General features: G+C 40.7%; 1 protein-coding gene across 42 annotated transcripts in view; it reads left to right on the plus strand.

Annotated features, from left to right (window-relative positions):
- Positions 1–14,108, plus strand: part of MAP2 (microtubule associated protein 2) — a 222,541-nt gene that overhangs the window by 26,733 nt on the left and 181,700 nt on the right. The gene's annotated exons all lie outside the window — the stretch shown is intronic.

Genomic DNA, 14,108 nt, shown 5'->3' on the forward strand with positions numbered 1-14,108 from the left:
AGGTACGGGGAGAGGGCCAGGCAAACATCAGTGTCTGTAATTTCTATGAACTGAGAGTTGAAACAGTTTGTACTGGTACACTTTGAGGTGTTGTCTCAAATAACACCTAAAGTGAAATCAAGCTTCATAAACAGTAACATGCTGGGAAGACCATTTGAAGGTGTAAACAGTGCCTGAAAAGCAGGGCATGTGCTGTAGGGAGTGCACTTCTTACAGCCGGGAGACAAGGTGGAATGGTGGTATGGCACTGTGCCACTAACTCTGTTTATTTTATCTTTTCAGACATCTGTTGTTCCTTTTAAATATTTTAATTGTGTACTTCTAAAATATTGTTTTGATCATCTGACAGTAAGTGGAAGTAAGATGCTGTAATATATTGTGGCTGCCTGAATGGCTGAGAGTGGCTGTGCCGATGGAAAATGATGGAAGGATCAAGAAATGACTGCTAAGTAGGATATCCCAGCTGTCCCAGGCACTGAGATTGTAGTGTGTGATAGTTAGAAAAGCACAGAACAAAAAGATGTAGCACTTAAATGTGTAAAATATGAGGTAAATACATGCACTTCTAAGAAATATCTTATTTTTCTCATATTGATTTTCATTTGAGAGTAGAAAGGAAAGCTGTGGTCAGGTTCCCAGTTCTGCAGTGATTACTCTGAGGAATATCCACTTCTTCCTGCTGTGTTGTCTGGGTGGAGTGCCCTGCTTTGTCTACATCTATTGCCAACCTGATAGAGATGCCATAAAAAAGACAGTATAGGAGAAGTTATAGCCATCTCAGCCACTATACCATTGTACTGATTTTTTTCCTTTAAGCTGGTGAGGTTTGCTACTGTATAATGTTCTGAAAATTCTCACAGGAAAAAAACCCTACCAAAGTACTGATGTCCTTTCTAGTTTCAAAACACTCATTTGGGGTAGAGGGCAAGACAGTTGTCAAGCATCTGTTTGTAGTGAATTAAGTAGCATCAACAACAAAGTAAGAACAACAGAAGGAGTGAATAAAATACCTTTCCCCAGAAGGCTGCTATCTGCAAAGGAAGCTCCTTTAATGGTTTGAATGTAGAATCTCCTACTAAAACTATGATATGTTTGATAAAAGAAATTGCGGGATTTCCATTGGGAAACTTGAGATCTAAGGAACAATAATTGCCAGGGACAGTATATAAAGTAGAAAACAGATCCTGAAAACTCTAAGCATGTTTGGCTTTTGAATGCAAACAGCAGGCTAAAGGAGAGCCGCAGATCATGTTCTTTGCTGCATCTGATCTGCGCAACACTGAAATGGTTGGACATGTTTTCAGAGTTTGTCATGTTGTTGTAGGAGCTAATTTAGAAAAAAAAATGAAACATTTGTGTCTGATGGACAAATGTCAAAACTTGTTTCCACTGAACTACTTGCACATTGTTTGCAAGCAGTTTGAAATCCAAAAATCTCAGTCTTTTATATCTGGTCAAAGCAAAACAATCAGCCTCGAAAGTTAAGGAGACTTGAGTCAAAATAGATTTTTGCTGGTTTTATCTAATACGTTTTTCCAAGACTTTACCTGTTGTAATGTGCAGACAAGACATAACTGAAAAAGAGTTTATTCCCATGGTATTTTTTTTGTATCTGGATAAAATTAGATTTATCAAAAAAATTCATTCTCCTCTATTTGCTTAAAAGTTTTAAATATATAAATATGCAGTAAACCTAAAATGAGATAATATTTTTATGTCAGCTGCTGAGACAGCCCCATTAATTAGCCATTTTGGTTACAGCAAGAAAGTACTGAGATATTTGATTTTCTTTTTCCCCACGACCTTTGCAGAAAAAGGGCATTGTGCACTTTTTCAGAAGGACACTTGCAAGCACAGAAATTGTTATTAATATAATAATAACCAGACTTATGCCCTTTTTTTGGCCGTATGTTGTTGGAAGAGAACATGGATGGTTATATTATTGTGAAACGGACCACAATATGAAAATACTTTATTTCCCCTTGCAACATGCAGTTTGAATGAATAATTCTAGCTATTCTGGTTATTTTTCCTTAGCTGTTGTCTGGTGTTGAACATAATCTGTCTTTTGGAATTTGCACATGCAATTTATAGGCTCTTCTTCCTGTTATAAAGCATAATTCGTGAGTGTGAGTGTATGCTTTCCTGCAATATTAGGTGATTTGGAAGTCTAGTTTCTTGGTGTGGAGCATCTACTGTAGTAGATGGGCAAGGCTCTGGAAACACATGGTGAGGTACTTGCAGTGAGAGAATGAATTCCAATGACATTTTTTGTTGTTTTAAATACCTTAATATGATTAAATGTAACCAGTACCACATTTTTTAATTGGAAGATTGCTGCTTTGGTGAGCTTTAAACTTTTGTAAAAGTATTATCAAGAAAAATTGAAATCTTTTGTTTGTGAGCTGAAGAATAGAATTTCCCACAAAACCCCAGAAGAAAAGCAAATTTAACTTATAATTTTTCACAAAAGCTGCATAATTCTTCTACCAGTATTGCACATCATCAGAGAGATGTTAGAAGTTTATTTGATTACAGGATTAGCCAGACCATAACCACCTTTTCACTTCTATTTTCCTTCAGAGGCTGTTGCTGTTGCTGCAAGAGGGAGCTGCCTTCCCCGTACTTTGTGCAGGATGCTCTTCTGTGCCAGTGGGGCACTGGCACGGCCATGGGCCAGGCCTGCTCCCGCTGCCCATGGCGTCGTGCCAGAGCGGCTCCGTGCTGACCCACAGTGCCATGGAAGTGGAAGGCTTGGGGTCCCCACCCCGGGGTTTGGGACAGTTTTCCCTGACCCAAGTAAAGATGTATTTGGTAGCTGTCCAAAAGCTGCTGCTTGTGTGTTCAGCTGGACAGTTGTGGTCTCTTCGCTTGTAAAATCACAATGATTTTCCAGGCATCTAAGAAGGGAGAAGCAGGAAGGATATCCAGCTAGTGGTTTTGCAGAGAAGCAGCTAGTACTGTTTTTTAAGATATGTGTGTGTGTATATATATATATGTATGTATGTTACCTCCTGGGTCATCCAAGCTAGGTACATGCAAGGAGAAGATCCTCTCTATGCAGCAAAATGTAGCTTATTTTTTCCTTCTTGATTGCAGAAATGTCTTAGATTTTGCTTGATGAATTACAGGTGATCAGAGAATGCGGTTTATAAGACCCAGTTCTAGGTCCTATTTTGGATACAACTAGTCTTGCTACTCTGTTCTCAAGGCACTGAATATTAGAAGGTTTACTGTTTTTTTTTGAGGGGTGATTAGGAATTTGCATTCTGTGGTCTGTACATGCTCCCGTGTTTTTGAAAATCTCTCACCTGAAGCGAAGAAGTATAAAGAATTAGTGTAACACATCCCTTGTCTTGGAAAGCAAGAGTGATTTTATCAATTTATTTTCTAATCTGACAAGAAAATAAATCCTTTACTGAATGAATTCCATATGTGCCATGTTTAGCAAACCTTCTCTAAAGGAATCCTTGTTATAGCAGTTTACTGAATAATTCAGATGATTTACAGGTTGACAGGGATAAAATATATAGGTGAATATTTTGAGTGGAACCAGAATTGGTATGAATGGTGAAAGCAAAACTGTCCATTCACACCATCAAAGTCAACACTGGATAGATAAGATGATGAAAATTATTTTCTTGTAAAGGTAAAACATGTGGAAATGAATAAACCCCCAGCTACCACTGGTTCTTTTTTATTTACCCAACATTAATTCTTCAAGGAAAGGACAAATGAAAACGTTCCCTTACGGGGATGGCAAGGTTGTTCTCTTTGCTTGTCTTGTTTACCTGGTTTAATATTTCATTTGTTGGGAAGTTGTGCTTTGGTTCTGTGCCTTGTCTTAAGAGTAGTACTTGCTGAGTAAATGTGAACTAAAGAAAACACACTGGCTGTGACCACACAGCCAAGTCTTGCGTGCTGAATGTGTTGCTGGTGGTTGTGCTTGCCCACAGCACCACTTAGTTCTACTGCAGTGATGTTAGACCTGCCATGCTATCATGATGGCATCCTCTGCTCTGCCTAGGCCAGATAACTCACCTGTGCTTGACAAGATCTATCCACAGTGCTCAAGTGACTTGCAGGTAAGCTTTCTCTTACTGGAGATGTTCTGGCTTTTGGTTCAGCCTTTACCAAATGCTCTCTCCTTAGGGCAGAATTACTCAGTTCTTCAGTTCAGTTACCATTACTGCTGGCATATTTGCCTTTGATCTGGAGGCAGTGCAAAATAGGCCTTAGCCTTAAAGACATCATCAGCTCAATGTAACCGTGACTGCATTGGAGTGGATTGCTCTTTGTTAATTACTGTGTGGTGATTTGCTCTGTTGAATGTTCTTTCTTCCATGGTCAAGTGCAGAAAGGGTCTATGTGAGATAATTATAGCTGTGCCACATTATCTGTAGGGTTTTAGCACAGACATTTTGTCTCTCTAGTGCACACATCCCATGTCTGCTTGAGGGCCATGTATGGCATGACTCTTTTGCAGTCAGCTGACAGGGAAAGTAATCTTTGTATTGAACTGTGAGTGTTTTATATCTTGAGTTTTGTACTGTGGAACAGTTGAGATGTCAGTGCTAAGCAGAGAGCAGAAATCATGGAATTCTTGTCTGTTCAGTAGTGATGGTACTACTACTGTTGCTGCCCTTGGCTTTCATCTTCCTCAGACTTCTGGAAGCAGTAGGAAAAAAAAGCACCCACCAGGGTGACAGTAGCTGGCCTTATGCCAGCACACTGCTACAGTTAAATGGTTGCAGGGGAAAGGTACTCTAAGGATTGCAAGGATACAGTGGGAAGTCAGAGGAATAGGTGCAGAACAACTTACTGAGTATGGAAACCTGAGGGAGAAATTCTGTAACACTGGAGTTTGTCCAACTGGACGATGATAGTTACTTGAGTACGGAGACAGCTCATTTTAACACTGACATTAACTGGTGTAAACACCCATATTGGGGTTACCTGACAGCACATGTGCTTCCTGATGTGTCCCACGTTTTTATGCAGGGGCCATATATTCTACAGTGTTCCTGAGTTCAATGTGTCTGGGTAAGATCCCACTTTTAGCATATGAAGGGAGGAAGTGGGAAAAATCCTTAGACTTGGACAGAAGAACATATATTTGTTTTCTCTATATAGTTTTCACATAATTTAGCACCCTAAAGATTGTTGCCTGAGTATCCTATAGAGTGTCTGCCTCAATCTGTCTTGGCCAAAGGTGTCCAGCTACCCACAGCTAGTGTATGTCTCACTAATGTTACTCAAGAAGACCTATGGAGGAACAACAGTAGGAACTGATTTGTCTGCATTGCTGAGAGATTGCAAAATGCTGCCCAGTAAATTGCAAAGGGTGAAAGGGAGGACAGCCTGAAACATAAAGCTAGTATAATGCAGACAGAAGCTGAAAATTGGGTATGATAGTACTTACAGTAAGAGAGGGTAAATTGCTTTCTGGAAAACTGTGTGCTCACTGTATGTAGTGGAGAAAAGCTACAGCTGTGAGTGTGGAAGGGGACAGTGAGACTGCAGAGCTAAGTCAAGTTTCCTGCAACTCCTGTGTGTTCTGGGCTCTTTTCAGGAGGGTCAGAACGAGCTGCTGGAGACAAAGAGGTTTACCAGAGGTGAGCAACAGAACTGGATCCCTGGCTCAAATGTCCAGCAAGGAAGTTTCCGGACTCAGCCTCTGCAAATTGAGGTGCCTGTACCTAAATTTAGGGACTGGTGTTGCACCTAGGAAATGATTTATGCTTGCAGTGTGCTCTTGCAGCTTGTGCCTTTGGGAACCACATGCAGGTGATTCAGCCTGTGGTTTGACATTGATGCATATGAGGAGTCTGCAGGCATTAGGCTTTGCATAGAAAGGATTTGGCATCTGATGAAGTCCTTTTCTTGTTGTGCTATCCTCTGCATTGCTCTGTTAATGATCTTATTGGTACTTTTTGAAACCTGCAATTATAGTGAGCTCTGTGATTGATGGGTAGCAGCATTAAAGGATTAAACAGTTGAACTAAATATTTTGTGATCCTTGAAGTGTCAACATCAGCATGCATTGGCAAACTGCTGATTAGCTTGATTCAGTCTTTGGCAGATAACACAAGGCGTTTTCCTGAGTTGGTGTTCACTTCAGCCACTGCAGAGGGAATCAGTGTCAAAGTTACTATGACAGGATTAAAGAAACAGAAATCTCCTTAAAAGTGGGACCATGGCTCCGTGCTTTGCAGGTATAAATTGACGTGGCATGAAGGCTCAAATCAGTTGTGCTCTTGGTTTCATCTTGGAGTGGAAGGTGGTCATTCTGATTCAGTAGTAGTCTTGTGCTTGTAGGAGCCAGTGCTCAGAAAATGCTTGTAGAACCTACTATAATTGAATAAGATGTTTAGTTTTTAATATATTTGCTCTTTGGATGTTCGTGTCCTGGCTGCCTCTCCTTTTCCATGTGCTTTCCTTTCCTATCTCTCTTAAAAAAAAAAGTTTGTGTAACTTCTCTGTGTAAATATGTACATGCAGATACATATGTACATACATGCACACCCAAATACTGAGGATCAGAAGTTGTGCAGCTTTCGTAAAACCTCTGCTCTCTTTTATGAATCCTGAATATAATGACTCCAAGTGGCCTCTGCCTGTGTGATTAGGTTAACGTTGACAGACACTTTATCTCAAACCAACACATGATCTAGAGTTTTGACAAGTGTATTCTAACGTATTTCATGCTGCAGCTGTACTTGCTCACTCTCAAGTGCTTTCCTTGTATCTTTTGAAAAAAATCCCAGGCTGTCAAAGACATTATTCCAGAACAAAAAAGTGTCAGTGGAAATGTTGCATGGGATCCCTTCAGCCCTGTGCTCGGTACGACTTGGGTTTGCAAATGGTTATGTGGTAAGACCCACTTCGGTTAACAGGGCTGCTGAAGTGATGAAGGACTACATTCCGGAATCACAGCTTGCTATGTCAGTGCCCAGTTTTCTTTTTGTGCTTATAGGAATAGTTGCCACAGCGGTCAATTTAGGGTTGTTGGAGCACTTTTCTGAGCATCTGCTTTGAGTGACCAGTCCCTATTAAATCAAATCCCTCCACTCTGAAAGCCTCTTGAACCTCTGAAAATCTCTGTCTTGAAAAAAAAGCTGGGGATGAATTATATATGTAGCATTTTGAAATGTACCAAGACAAGCTCTTTGCTCAGCACCTGTAATTACAATCAGTGTTCCAATCCCAAATAGAGGGTTTTAAAGATCACATTCAAAGCTACTCATTAATTATGTTACTGCCAGCCCTATTAATAAAGGAAAAGGTGCATTCTTCCTTGGCTGGGATACAAATACAATAGAGATAATGTCACTTCCCAGGGAAGAATTATTTAAAACTAGAGTGATGCCTGTGCCTACTAATTAAAAGTTAATAAATCCGTAAAAAATGGAGTTTCTAAGCCAGATTTGAGTGAGTTTGCCATTGTTAGTTGTGACTGAGGTCTCTTGGTAAGGCAGACAGAAAACCCTGCTATGTGTCCTTGCCTTCCCCAACTAACCTTTAGAGTGGGTAGTGCTGTTAATGTGCTGTTTCTGGGATGCCACTCTCGTTCATACAGGACCTAGGAGGCCACCAAAGACTTAGTATTTATATATTTTATTCAGAATTTAAACACCCTGTTTATTTTAAAAGTTTTTTAGATGAGTTCCAAGTTCTGTACACTTCCACATGTGTTTCTAGTATGACTGTAGAAATAGATTGAGTGCTAGTCAGCCCTTGCAGCTCAGACAGTGCTTCTTTTGTCATGTTACAGCACAGAATGTTACTCAGATTCTTAATGCACTTGACCTCAGTTCCATCTACATGATGTATCACAGACTGAAAAAGCTGTTAAAGGAACCTTTTAACATTGCCGAGGCAAATGGCTCACTTCAGGAAATACTGGAATAAAGGGTGTTTGCGCAGTCTTTGTGGCAGCCTTCTGCCTACATATTACAAAGCAGTCTTTAATTATGGGATCACATTATTACTTGTTTCCACAGAACTCCCACCTCATTAAGTGCATGGTGTGGATGTTGCTCCATTTGGGAACTGCTACTCAGTGTTTTTACTTTTCTTCTGTATTTTCAGTGCATGTCTTCATTCTTCTTGCTTTATGCAAACTATGTAAGACTGCTCTGAAAATACTGACTTCTCCATTTCAGCCATTGTTAAATTATCTTGCTGTGTCACGTGTTTAGGAATTTATATTTCTGAAGCCTGCAGTGAAATGGAGGTGCACTTTCATTCTGGAGGTGGAAAAAACTTCCAGTGTCCAAGTAACCCTACTCGTAGGTGTCCAGTGGAAGCTGTTCGGGTTCCCTGTGGGATCATCGACACTCTGCTCTGACCCTCTGGGAGCAGTTTGAGCACAGAGATGGGGGTAGGACACCTGGGCAGAGGCTGGGAAAGAAACAGTTTTCTTTCCTGGGATGTTCCACTTTGGCTCTAAGGCCATCCTCCTCACACCTGCACACTCCACTGCTTATCCCCAGTTCTGGTTTTATTACGTTCCTTCGAATCGTGGTGCCAGAGGGAGCTGTCCTACTGATACCTTCTTCTTCCCTGGAGTTGCTTTAATTTCTTTAAGAGTGAGGAGCAACATATTTTTTTCAAAAGATACAAGGTCATATGATTAAAACCTGTGCATCAGGAAGCTGGAGTTCAAACTGCACAGAAGAGTTAATTCTTTAACTTTTTCATGTCTAGAATGGCAGAGCCTTTTTACTTTATTCAAGATTCATATTTATCAAATCAACCTACTTGAGTGTTTAAAGCTTAGATTACAACAAATTGAATTGATTCATTATTTAATTAAGAAATAAACTTTCCCAAAGTAATCCTTCATGTGTGGGACACTTAGAAACTCCAGAAGAACTCTCATGGATTTCTGATATGAATGCCTTAAATTGAACTTGATTTTAAAAAGGAGTGCTGCTTGGCTGCTGGGTTTTTTCATCTCTTTATTATTGACGCTTTGCATTATATCTCTGATTTGCAGGTTGTTGAAAGAAGCTGCCTATGGTGGTATTTAAGGAGTTTTTTTTAAACTATTAGCCTTGAACTAGTGCTGCTTGTGGACTTTCCAAAATTGTATAGCTGGTGTGAGCCTTGTTTGACAAGCACCTTTAGCATCAGCTGAGGCTGTGTGGTGAATGTCATCTGAATTGAGGTCTGTACCTGTTTCCAAAGACTTTATTGGGAACTTGCAGTAAATAACATAATTTCTCTGTGCCTCAGTTACCCTTCTGTACTGCAGTAACTAATCCTTGGCTGTATTGTATAGGAATTGGGAAGGCGAAGGTTGTAGACTGGGAGGTGTTTGGCCATTGAAGTAGTAAGAACCTGTAAGGCAGAGGGACACTTCCTTTAATACTTCCTCTTGAAAAGCTGTGATTGGCAGGGCTGCATAGGTAATGTGGTTGTCAGGTGGTGGTCAGTGGCGAAGCTCTAAATTGCATTGTGGGCTCAGGACCAGATATTGCAAGAGTAACAGGAGAAACATTCAAGGACTTATTTTGGGAGAGAAGGGGAAGATAGTAGTGTAGATTCTCCGGCAGGAAAAGAAAGCAGAGATACTTTTCAAGCGTATTCTCATCACTGCGGAGAAGAGAATAACTCACATTATGGTTTCCTGAGATAAATGTCCAAGATGGATCCTTAGCTCCTGTGAATCAGTGGCATTTCTTGGCATTTTGGTAGAGCTGTGCTGGTCTGTCCCACCAAGGAGTCAGGCTTTTGAGTATGAAATCTCATGGAAGAAGAAAAAAGTTTCAGGCAATTCTTTTACTCACAGGAAGCTTTCAACCATGTTAACTCTTAACAGTGTTGATGCCAATAAACTGAAAATTTGTAAGAGCAGATAAGAAAAGGATGTGTTTTAATTCTACTTGTAACTGTGTAGATCCTGGATAAACTTCCTGGAAATCAGAATTGCAATGAGGAAGACATTGCCTATGAATGAGAGGAAAACAATTCAGAATTTGTAGGTTCATACCAGCAGAAGTACCTTGTCATGAGGATAAAGGATTTACTTGAATAAGAGCAGTGGTGGAGCATCAGGGGTTTTTGTTGCATATTTTCTTGTGGTGTTGGTACCCTTGAAGTGTTTTGAGTCGCACCTTTGAATATGTGTTTAAGCATTAAAAAATGTGTAACAGGATCAGTCAGAGAACTAAACAGAAACTTTGAGGTTCTGTTAGTGCAGAAATACTGACAGTGCATAGTGTACTTTTGGTGTGAATTCCTGTCCCTGAAACTGGGAGATTAAGGTTGAAAAGGGTATGTGCTCCTGGAAAACTAGGCTCTCAGCTTGCATTAAAGGTGTTGAATGTGTATCTGCTCCTTTTTTGTACAGCAGGGAAGGTGCCCCATAGACCTGTTACATTACTGCCACTTAGCTCTGTTATGTATGGCTCAATCTAAAATATCCTGGAATTATTAGAACTCATTAAACTTTCCATTTCACTACATGTGGTAAGAGAGGCTTTCAAAAGTACCACAGCAGATGAGGAAAGATCTTAGGCCAGTTAGAGATGAAGTGAGGTTTGAAAAACCTGACTTTTTAAAAAAATGGAGGATTATTTTGTTCTTCTTCCACACAGACTGTATGAGCAGGCTGCTGTACCAGTAGGCTTCAAATATGAACCTCAGTTCAAAATGTGAGTTAGCTTAGTTCAGGGCCAAGGCCCCAGAATACATCCACAGCTCCTGCTGCTCAGCTTCATCCCATGCAGGCAGGTGAACAACCAAAATCTTGGACCATGCATTATCTGCAGTGGGCAGATCAAAGAAAGGTGAATGCACAAGGTTGGAAGATGTTGCAGGAGGTAAAATGCAGACCTTGGTTGTGGAGGCAGGTTCCCCAACATACCTCCATCCTGTTTACCTGGTTCTTTTTGACTGTCCAGTGAAGGTAATGTACAGATTGAGAAGGTTCCTAATTTAGTTAGATGAACCTAAATCTCCTTTGCAAGTCTTTCAGACATGTTGAACAACTGCTGGCTTTATACTTTGGAGGATTATCTCCTCTGCTAAGGCATGTCTGTGTGTCAGACAACAATTAATAGTATGAAGTTGATAGCTCTGACAGAAGAGCTCTGGAAAACTGCTGTGGAAGTTGGATATCCAGTTGTTCACTTGGAGTGTGACTTGCTCCACCTAAGAGTCAGCACAGCAGAGAGGAATGTGGGCTTGCACTGCAGCAATGGTGTGTACCTGGGCTCAACCTATGGGGACTCAGCTAAGATGTTGGTGGATGAAGCTCTGTGTGGAAGTATTTCTTTTTGCTGCCTCTATAGCACTTTGAATCAGTGAGTTTCATGGCATTGATTTTTGGATGACTTGGAACCTAATGAAATACTTGTAAACTCTCTCAGATCAGTGCTTTCTTGTGGTTAGTCACATAAAATATTGCAAAGAAGTGAGCCTCAGGCTGACCCCTCTGAGCATTCATCCAACCCCCTGGAGAGTGCAACAAGCATGCGCTGTCCTTTTCCAGTGTTTGATAAACTGTAACAGAAAACTAGATCAGACCAGTTTGACTTGGTTGGTCTTTTACAGAAGTAGATCTGCTGATTTTGGTCATTTAACTGTCTTTCAGATATTTATAATTAATTCACAATTTGTTTTGGGAATCTGAGTTAGCCTGACAGGTCTCTAGTTCTCTGTGTGGTTGTCATCCTCTTTCCTTTTTATGGTGGTTGGTGGTTCTCTGCTTGCCTCCAGGCAGTGCATTAGGACTTCCCTCATCTCCTGTGAGTTTCATTCATTAGTGTGTGATTGGTTTGGGTTGGTGTTTTTTTTGTTTGTTTTGTGTTTCTGGTTTTTTTTTTTTTTTTTTTTAAGAATAAAACATGTCCCAGCTTTGTTTTCCCATAGATTACTTTTTGTTTGTAGCTTTATTTCATCTCCAGCACTTGTAGGTTTTCTGCACTTCTTTGGCCTCCCACAAAGCCCTGCTGACTTGTGTGGTGTTGCTTAAAATCTTTTTTTCCTTCAAGATTCACTACCCTTAATCTGCTCTACTTGTTTGTTCCTTATATTTGAATAGTCGGTGTTGTCATTTTGTGATCGCCATTACCCAATCTATCTCCCGCCTTCAGGTTTCCAAACAGTTCCTCCCTTTTAGCCAAACCAGCTCCATCTTCTGAAGTGAACCATACCCAGGGTGTTGGAAGGTGTGTCCAGCTGTGCCAGGGAATATTTTGGATAGGCACAGCTATCTTCATAGCACATGCCCATCTCTTGGGGTAGGTGTATGCTGAAAGATGGAAAATACTGGGCAACTTTATTTTCCTATTGGATGTTACTGGAAAACAGTTAGTGAAGGACCAGAGCTGCCAGCGTGACTCCTTGCAGGAGCACAGACTTCACATAAAAGCTGACAGTGTTAGCAAATGCCACTGTAGTTTCAGGAAAGGGGTAGATAATTTTGTTCAGTATAGGCTTTAAAGACAGCTCCTGGTTTTATTAGCCAGCAAGTATTCAGAAGTCAAAATGCCAACATGTAGCAGTTCTAATCTCATTTTCTGAGTCAAACAGTTGGCATGGTACTTTATTAGTAGTCTTTTCCTAAATGTGTCCTGGATGTTCACCACAGGCTGCATTAATCAGGGCTGTGATTTGGAAAATCTTGCTGTTCCTAAGGCAGAGTTAACTGAGCATAACTAGCAGGAAAGTAAATAGCTGATTGGGGTTTCATGGCCATTTTATCTTACTAGCAACAAGTCTGTTCTTCTTTTAGCATGCCCAAAGATAGCAGAATGAGTCTGGAGTCTCTAGAGAGTAAACATTGTGGACCAGGATGTAAAGATGCTGAAAGTTCTGCTTGCTGGAGGTGCCAGCGTTGTGTGCATGTCCATCATTTGCTCATCAGAAGCTTGAGAAAAGGAATCCTGCTGGTACAGCCTCTACTCATCTCTTACTTTGGATATGGACTGGGAGCTCCTTGGAGATTGGGAGGTGCTGAATGGGGTTTTGCTCAAGAGGGGAATATTATGTATGAGTTGTTAGATGGTTGTATTTTGCTGACCATTACTAAGAGTATCTGGACAAGTAGCATCTTCCTAAAGAATGACGAATCTTTGGTGCATTTCTCTGTACCTGGGGGTGGGGCCTTAGACAAATCTCCTTTAGCAAGTCTAACCGGCTTAGAGCTGATTTCCTTCTCAGACATATGGAATTAACCAAAGGTAATAGGGACCACGCCTGGCCAGTGTATTGTAAGAACTGACTTTTCATTTTCTGGTATTGGAAGGAAAGAAGATATAGTTGAGCTTGACTTTTCTTCTGCAGTTCTCCTGGTTACACCTCCATCTTTATCCTCAGTTATGACAACAGTGTGCAATAGGGACTTAAGTCTTTTTGTGCTTTCAGCAAGTTGCCCCATGCTTAAAAGCAGAAGGTAGGGATGGTGTCCTTGCTTTTTGCTCATGATTCAGCCACTGCTTCCTGTTAACTTTGTCAAGACACTAAATCTACCTTTCTCTACCTTTCTGTGAAATAAAATGCTTCATGTCTAAGTTGTATGAAATCAGACTCCCATTGCTTTCAGTGACAACCCCTATGCTCATGGATACTGTGAGACATAGCAAAGTTCACTAAAACTACAGAGTATTCCTGCTAGCATTTATCTTCTCCCCATCCTTCCCCCGTCAAGCAATGAGTATCTTAAATATAAGCTTTGTTGAGCTGTGAGTTTTGTCACTCACATTCTGGCAGAAATTAATTCTGAGAGTGGGTTCATGCTGATTAAGGATGATAGACTGGAAAAGCTGTTGGCTTGAACCTGGGAAGGGAATTCTGTCCTCCCTCCTTCTTGGGCAATTCAGTGCAATTTGTAAATGCCCATGATTTGTACTTTATAGGTGCTTCTCCCTTGCCCGGCCTTTCCCAGGATTTGCAAAGCAGTAATTAATCCTCATTTATGCTGTTGTGATGATACTATACTCATTGTAAAGTGTGGTTAGTAACTTGAGCACAAAGTAGTTAAGGACTTGCCTCAGGTCCTGCAGTAAAACAGCTGGAGCACCAGAGAATTCTCCTGACTACTCAGTATCACTTCCATGTTGCAGCTTTTCTGTGGTACATGATACTGCATTACCTGA

Source organism: Chiroxiphia lanceolata, chromosome 7 (genome assembly GCF_009829145.1).
Source record: "Chiroxiphia lanceolata isolate bChiLan1 chromosome 7, bChiLan1.pri, whole genome shotgun sequence".
Taxonomy (NCBI): Eukaryota; Metazoa; Chordata; class Aves; order Passeriformes; family Pipridae; genus Chiroxiphia; species Chiroxiphia lanceolata.